We start from the raw sequence: 7,447 nt of genomic DNA, 5'->3' as shown, positions 1-7,447 counted from the left end.
TTGAGATCACCATACTTCACTCAAATTTGGCAGGTGGTGCCCAGTGGATTCAAGAGCTGCTGGAGGAGCTGGCATGGCAAGCTCAAGCTCAAAATTAAAGGTGCAGTTAAGCTCACAGCCTAGAGACCATTTGCCCTAGTGGGGCTCAGCTGTTCCCTGGTGTGTTTTCAGCTGTGGCAGCCACTGGCTCCTAGCATAGGCAGGGGTGGGCACAGCTGCCAGCTCCTCAGGGTTCAGCCACCTCAGCAAGCTAGAGAGCAGTAAGGGCCTGTTTTTTTCTTAATGAAGAGAACCATGTTTTATGAGATTGGTCCCTTCACTGTTCCTGTACTGGTCTGCCTGACAAATGACACCCACCCCCCAACCTGCTGCCAGGGTGGTGGCAGCCCCATGGAGCAACAGCAGTACCGTCTTGTCTTGGCCATCCCTTCTTCCCTGGCAACCAGGGTCCCTGGCAGCCCACCCTGTGGCTCCCAAGCTCATCTTCACCCTCAGGTCTCCAAGAGATAGCTGTATATTAAGCCCTATTTTATCCCAAACACCAGAAAGAGAGCCCCCCTTCTCCCTCATTCCTGTCAAGTGGAAGCTGGGTATGTGGGATCCAGGCACGGAGGCATAGAGGAAGGCAGTCTGGAGCTGCCTTGCCTTCAGCCTTAGGGCTGCTGGATTTGTTTGGCCCAGTGCTATAGGTGACAGCCATAGTGCTCCTGCCACCACTTGCCATCGCTGCCCCTCTGGTGTCTCCACCTAGCACATCTTTCCCCATCATGGAAAGGGGGCACTTGGAAGGTGAGAGCAAGGTTGGAAAATGAAGGGAAGACTGCTAGGACTTACTGGGGGCTTGCTTAGCATTCTCCATGTCAATGTTATTTAAATGTGCTTCAGCTTGTTAGAGTTTACTTTTATGAGAAGAAGGTGAGGCAATTTCTACTCTGCACATATGCTACACCTTTTCCTCCTCCTTTCTCTCTCACATGGAGTTCCAAGCTCCTGACAGAAAACACTGGAGTGTTGCTGGCACTCAAGGAAAAAAAAAAATACATATATATATATAGGGACAAACCAAATTATTTTCCTTAGCCTTGCTCTTAGAAAGTGTTGAATTTTTTAAGTATATTTTCTGGACTATTTTTTGGCATATTGTAAAATGTTAGCCAGAATGGTTAGATGTTGGGAAGATCACAGAGTAGCTAAAGACTGGGTCCTTTGTAATGGAAAGTGGTGGGAAAACCTGACTGTATATGTTGTCATCAGTGCTATTATAAAAAAAGCTCACAGAATAGAGACATGGTAGAAATTTCACATTATTTGTGAAGAAACTTGTGCTAGAATGTGAGATACTTCACCTGGTGTCTATTTTCAGATAATCAGTAATAATACACTATATTTACTGAAAATAAGTGTGCTTCTGCTGTACATGGGCAAGCTTGGTATAGGTAAAGCATGAAGCTGATGGAGGGTATAACTTGCCAAATCAAACGAGAACACTACTAGTAAAAAAATTTCAATGTCTCCTGGAGTTTTATCTTGCTAACTAAATACATTTTAAAATCTTACTTGGTTGTCTGTTCTCCAACAGTTCAAAAATGGCTTTTAAACTCTCCCAGAACCAACTGTTTCTCTAGGCACAAATCCAGGATTTGTGGGATGAGTGCCCAAGGGGCATTGCAACTGAAACAACATACACTGGTTCAGCTACAGATGATGCAGTTCTTAGTGTAGATAAGTCTTTGGAAATAATGACGTTAATATTCTGTTTCTTAGAAAGTGGTGCATAACATTGGTAACATTCCAGGCATATGTAATACCCCAGGTTTCAAACACAGTGGAGGGATAAAAAAAGGAATCTATGGGCCTGAAGTAATAAAACGTATGATATAAATATTTACCTTCAAGCAAGTATCTTTTTCATCCTGGGGTGAAGTATTTTGAATAATTTAAGGAGAAACCTGCATTCCATTTATGTTAGTTATTTCCATAGTAATAACCTGATGTATGAAAGTCTGCAAAAATCAGTTGATTGTAAAAATCAGTCTTTTCTAGGTATGAGATCTGTAGCTTTTCTCAGCTGTATGGAACAGTTTCTGTGGCACCAAACAAAGGAGCACTGGGCTATCCTACAGTCTGAACCAGGTTTGCTCTCTGTTTGCGGAACCGATAGCACAAGAAGCTCTTGTTTTCACAAGAGGCGATCTCTTAAATGTTGCACAACGCAAATAAGGGCATCAGTATATATACAAGTAGTTCAACTCTCAATGTCTTGTGTTTCTTAACAGTTCCTAGGAACCATAAATGTTTACTCAAGCAGAAATAACTCCTTTTAGAGATGAACTCTGTGCAAAGTGGTTTATGACTTCTAGGACATTTTCAGCATTGCTTGGCGTAATGCTCTGCAGCTGAGGCATCTGTCAGATGGTCTTCAGAGCAAAGTATTATAAAACCTATCATGTGTTGTGATAGAAATAGTTCAGAGGATGCATTTTGTAGTATAGTTTATATATGTGTGTAACTTTATTTATATGTAGGTGTAACTCTCAAGTATTAAACAGGTCTAGCTGAATTTGGAAAGCGTCTAGAAAGTACTAAGTATTTCTTATTAAATATTTTATGATGTGGTTTTGGCTTCTTTAATAATTCACCTTTACAAGCAAATAACTTGTTTGTTTGTTGTTGTTGTTGTTGTTGTTTTTTTTAATTAAATAATAGTCTTTCTTTCAACCAAGATTCAGTGTTACTGCAATTTGAACTAGGACATACTTGTGGTTATCTTTAGCTTATGAACATCACTCATTTGTATTTGACACTCAAAGTAATGGCCAGAGTAACAAAAAAGAACCTGGAGTGGGAAAGATAGGGAAAGAATTCATATTTGTTGAAAGCCCAAACTTCATAATTTATCGAGACCATAAAAAGCGATTATTCTCTGTTTTTCATCTAAAAATGTGAATGCCTAGTGAGAATCTGAGTAGTGAAATAGTAAATTGTAAATAATTATATCAGTAGATACAAGACAACTTTGCTAACAGATAGTTGTTAATATGTTTCACCTGAATTTCACATTGTATTTATTGCTTTTGAATCAGCACATTCCATGGAGTGCTGCAGAGCTCTTTTTCCTCAGTATAGGCTGGAAGGGTACCCTTTCCCTCATTATGGGTTATCTTAGAATTACAGCTACACTTCTGCTATCATAATTCTCTTTTATTTCTTATTGTGTGTTATCATGCACTTTTAAGATCAGGACAATTTCTATAATTTCTACTGGTTTATTCACTCAAGGATCACCATAACAACTTTAAACATTGCTTTCTTTTGCAAAAATTATTTAGCATCTTTCCTCCTTGAGATCACAGCAGAAAATTTTTAGATACGACTGCAACTGTTCTAAAATTAAAATAAATTCTAATCACCAAGATCAGATCTACAACCAGTAAAAACTATTCCAGGTGAAAACTAATCAGTTACATGAGAAGTCGAAGTAGCCTCACCCAAAATATTTCAAGTGGTAATTGGCACAGAATGTCCATGAGATTAAATGATACTGTAATTTGCACAAGAAGCAGGCAACTGCTCAGGTCATCTCCACCATAGCTTGAAGTCTGGATCTGAAGACTGGCTGAGGCCTCCAGCTCTCAAGTGTTATTGAGGAGCCTGCAGAGCTGAGTCAGAAGAATAACTGTTGTTCAGCTGCTCTGAAGACTGGACACCACTACAGTGTGTTGTAAATCGTCCTACTGATATGATTTATCAGCCTTGAATCTAAGAGGCAGATGACCTCTGACTCAAGGCTATACATAGAATGTCAAAAGATATGTACCCAGGATCATATGTCCATAGTTGTCTAATACATATCATACATGTATATGTTGAGATGCAAAGCCCAGTCTGTCAGAAATACTACTTGTCAAAAAATTACAATTTGTTCCTTTTCCCATATTAATATCTCAATTAACAGTGACTTTTCTGTTGCGTGCCAGAGGGCATTAAATGTTCATAGTAATCACCGCTATTCATCTTGGGCTTAGAGATTTGTTTTGGCTCATCTCTTCCATGAGGAATCAAGGTAAACACTGTCACTGTGGACACTTCATAAATTGCACATCTTCACTAACAGTTTGCATCACTTCTAGTTCTTTATGCTACCTGCATGATACACTGCTCTTTATATTATTTTCAAAATCAGTTCTTCCATATTTGCAGTTCCTAGTGGCTTGAAGGAAATAATTATTTGCCTGCTTTATGTTCTTTTGTTTGTTTGTTTGTTTTTGTTTTTTTACTTTAATGAAATGTTGCTACAATTAAGCTGGAAAACAGGAAGCATCTTACAACAAAAATCAGAACAGCACTCACTTATGTTCTCGTCACATGCCCTTCAAAAGACCCATCTTATGTGAAACTTACCACTAAAGAGAAAAAAAAAAAAAAAAAAATCCCCAAACCTTAAAACTACAAGACATTAAAGAAGGTTCAGCAGATTTTCAAAGCTGCTTCTTTGTTTTATATCTCAGCATAAGAATATAAACTATTTATAATCTAAATAGAAGATTTTATATGCATTTAAATACTCATATATTCAGACTCATTGCAATTTAACTGAAGGTAGGTCTTCAGATAAAGTACATCAGCTGCAGAAATGGAGTTTAGTAAGACTAAACTCAGTCAATGCAACAGGAACTCACAGTTACTTTTGCAAAATTAGATGTAAATTGATCTGACTACTTTCATTAAGATATTACAGTAGATTAACTAAGTCAGTTTTAAAGTCTATATAATTAAGCCAATGTCATATATTGCCTTCAGCCTTTTAGATGTCTGAGGAAAAATATTAGATTGATAAAGTATTGAACCAAACCTGATTTTTATTGTCTCTGAGACAATTACAGTACAGAGTTCTCAGCGAAATCTACTGTGATGTAAAAGTTTGTCACATATATACATATATGTGTTAGTGTGTCTCACAAGCTCAGTCTCTTCATATAAACCCTTTGGAACAACCTTGCCCAGATGCAGAAGCCATTCAGAACTTCTGTATAATTTCATCAGTGCTCACCCTGTAGTCCTGCTCTTCACTGTCTTGGCTCTGCAGCTTCCCTGGGCACAGGGCAGCTCTGGAGCCTGCGAAATTTCACAGCTCTCACCTTCCTTCTGTGTTGTTCCACAGCTTTTCTCTCTCTGGCTGCATTTGCACCATGAATTACATGTTTTCCAGGACACACTCGTGGTTTCTCCTCCCACAGACTAGAGAAATGGCAAGGCACACTGCAGCCCTCTGATAAGGTTAGTTTCTTTCCTCTGTAGAAATGAAAGATGGGCAGAGTGGATGGGTATTCGTTTCACCTCAACATAGAGCAGGAGGTAGCTGGAACTTACAATTTGGATATAGAAGCTATTGCCTGTGAACACAGGCACCCAGAAAAGTGACTCCATTTGACCTAAGCTACTGTAGGAGCTGTGGCACGGGCTGTAAGATATTGATTTGGCTCATACCAGCTTGGGCAGGCAGGGATCAGTGCTGGGTATCACCAGCTATGACCTTACTAATAAGCAGGACCAAGTTATGGACCCAACCTTCGCCCCATTGTTTTGCATACTATTCTACTGTTGGGCTGGTTCCTGGCAGAGTTTTGGCTTACAACAACTAGCACTCTCTCTCTTTCTCTCTCTCTCCCCCTCCCTTCCTCTCTCTCTCTCTCAACAACAACAACAACAACAATAACAACAACAACAACAACAACAACGAATCCAATGTCTAGACAGAATCTAGGGGACAGCACTAACCAGGTGTTACTTGCAACATTTAGCCATGTGGAAGTGATCCATGTTGTGTCACTTGCCCTTGAGGCCAGAGAAAAGGCTGTTACCCATTTTATAAGTATGGATGTAGCCAGGGATCTGACTCCATTTGTAAAGTAAGTATTGCCATATGGATATAGTACATGTGTAAACAGTTATGCAAAGTGAAGTGCAATAGAGTGGTAGAGATTTTTCAAGGTTATTGTTTAGAGAAAGGTTTCAGTACTGAGTGTGCAAATAAGGAGAATTGATGAACACAGCTGAACAGTTACATTATCATGTTAACCTGTGTGAGCACTTATTGTAGTTCCATCCAAAATAGAGAGCTTAGACCCGAGAAAGACCAAAGAGCGTAGGAAGAGTAACTTTATATAGTCCTATGAAATTAGCACATTATATTAGTTTTATTAATTAGCTCTGCATTATGTTTTTTCTATACATTATGTCACTCCAGTCCAGACAGTAATAAATATTGTTTTGACAGATGAAGACTGAAAACAACAGGATCATGTGATATCAGTCACTTGAAAAAAATCTAGATCAAAGCCCTCCAGAGGATTCAATTTGCCATTGTTCAGAGGAAGGAATTTTAGAAACAGAATTTCTGCTAGATTTGTCACTATTTCTTATCCTATTAGGAAATTTTTGGTTTTACTTTCAAACTTACCCTAAATCTGTACCCATGCTTCTGAGTCTGTCCTAAATAGATTCACTCAATCCATTTTTTCGGTTATCCATTTAAATGGAGACCTTTCATCACTCTACCAGCAAGACACTTAGAGAGTCTGGTCTAAAGCCATCCATTATAAGAATGACTCCTGTAGACTTTAACATGCTTGGAATTAGGCTGTAAATCTCACATGCTTTAAGTTGGAAACTGTTATTTGTGATACTGGGTGAAAGGGAGAGGTTTGTGAAGCTGATGTGTTACATTCCAGATAGAATTTGGGTTTGAAATGGTGCAACATAAAAACCAAAACATATCCTAGCCACATAGTAATACATGAGCATTGAGTCTTCAGATATCGGTTTGTGATTATAGAGCAAGAAAACGTCTTTGATTTTTAAGAACAAACTGACTCTGTTGCTATTGGCTCTGCTATAGTTTTTTTTGAAGTTACTGCCCGTGGCCTAGGCATTCCTATAATTTTCTAGTGCATTTCCTAGTGCTACATAAGAATTGAATGCAATGAGGAAAAGATGTTTTAGTTTTAGGCAAATAGATAACCCCAGTCCCTCACAAAACTTCATAACTTCTTATCATCAGTATTAGCATGAGTTACTTTTTTTTAGAGGTAAAAGCTTCTAAACAGATTTAATGAAACAATATTATTATTCCATTTGGCTGATGCAATATGTTTAAAGTTATGGTGACTTAAGGATGAGATTGTGGAAGACCCCCATCTAACAACTTATGACAGTCATCACTTTATAGTTCCCATCAATGTCCATTTCCAAAAAAAGATCCCTAGCTGCTATAACACTAGAAAGAGCGATTCTCCCTGAAAGTACGTTTGTATAGTGGAGAAATAATGCACAGATGTGATCTGATTCATCACAGCTTGCAAAGCAGGAAACAAAAGTGTTAAATATGCATTAGAGGACCACAACAACATACTATACTATTAAAGTGTTGGCCCAGGTTGTAACGTGA

The sequence above is a fragment of the Patagioenas fasciata genome, chromosome 1 (genome assembly GCF_037038585.1).
Source record: "Patagioenas fasciata isolate bPatFas1 chromosome 1, bPatFas1.hap1, whole genome shotgun sequence".
NCBI lineage: Eukaryota > Metazoa > Chordata > Aves > Columbiformes > Columbidae > Patagioenas > Patagioenas fasciata.
Note: the sequence above shows the minus strand (reverse complement) of the source record.